The following is a 1,472-nucleotide window of genomic DNA, read 5'->3' as shown; positions in this document are numbered from 1 at the left end:
AAGCCGACTCTTACTTAAAAATCGAGAATATGGACCCAGGTTCAGAACCATAAACTAATTTAGGAAGTGCATCCCACTGTGGCCTTGCTGTAGTTTGAAAGGAGGATTGGCCCCCATAACTACATAAACACATAAAAATCCCAGACTGTCTCTGGCTTGAAACAATGGCAGGAGAAGATTAGCATAATACTGGTGAACAAGATTCAAATATTTTTTCTACTGGTTTTCAAAGTAACATTATGAAACAATACAGAATGACACAGAATGATTGTAACAAAACTACATAGTCAAAACAACTTTCAGTTTTTAGAAAATCAAGCTTGTGTTCAAAAATAAACTTTCAAATCGGCCTGTCAAAGTTGTTTCAAAATGTCTATAAACTGTATATTTGCAACTTGGAAATACCCTCCTCACAATTGAATTCAAATGTCTGATAGTTGTGCGTCCACAAATATGACTTGTAGCTGTGTGTCTACATGGTATTCTAAAAGCCAGTTATATAGACTGTAGAACTAATGTAAGGTAGAACTGCTCATGAACTGTCCGCTAATGTCTTTATTTATACTACCAAATAGCATGATATTTTGGCCAGTCTTGTCATTTATATTCTGGGTTACAAAAAGCTAACTTCTTTATGTATAATAATACATGAATTCCTTATCTGTTGTCTCTACATTTCAAAATTGAGAGTAACTTGTATTGGTGGTGACTGTCTAAGCCTGTCAGCCAGGCCTCCACCGATGTGAACACCACGGTAGTCAGTAGCAGACTGACTCTGGTAGTTTACGTTAGCCGAATTTATTGGGTGATTTTATAGTACAAGCATGGTCTTTAAAGAGATTAGCTGCCCATGTCAAGTTGATCTATGTTAAGTACTGGTTTTGTCAAGGCCAATCTAGGTCAGCTAGCTGGGCCCTGGCTTTTGAATGTGTCCTCATATCTGTTACCCACGATCCATTGTCTAACTAAGACATTTTAGATGGGACTGGCACTGTCAAAATCAACGTAAATGTAACACGGCCCTTTCCTTCCCTTCTACTGCGTGAGCTGACACGACAACGAATTGTTTTCACGGATTGTACCATCACGATTTGTAGGTAACATTGTTGAAAACCCTTATTTTGCGTCATGTCTAAGATTTACCTTTTGCTAAGAAGACTAGTATCTATCTTTTTTGGCATGGTTTATTACTGACGTATTTGTTATTGACGCAGTATAGTAGAAAAGCTTTGATGGTGATTGATTAAAATGTAGATTATGAATTCTTACAAATATCCTAAATTACCCGCGCATCATTTGAGGCAGTCGTTGCCCTTTATTCGAGGTCACTGATCATTATCATTTTCTAACAGATGATTAACAGAAATCTTTTTGCTGCATATAGGCACACGTATATAACCACCTAAAAGTCTTGAATATTTATTAAAAACTTGAAGGTTACAAATACTTTAAGAAAATGGTTCATCAGCACG

Source organism: Branchiostoma lanceolatum, chromosome 8 (genome assembly GCF_035083965.1).
Source record: "Branchiostoma lanceolatum isolate klBraLanc5 chromosome 8, klBraLanc5.hap2, whole genome shotgun sequence".
NCBI classification, from domain to species: Eukaryota; Metazoa; Chordata; class Leptocardii; order Amphioxiformes; family Branchiostomatidae; genus Branchiostoma; species Branchiostoma lanceolatum.
This window is presented reverse-complemented; position numbering follows the sequence as displayed.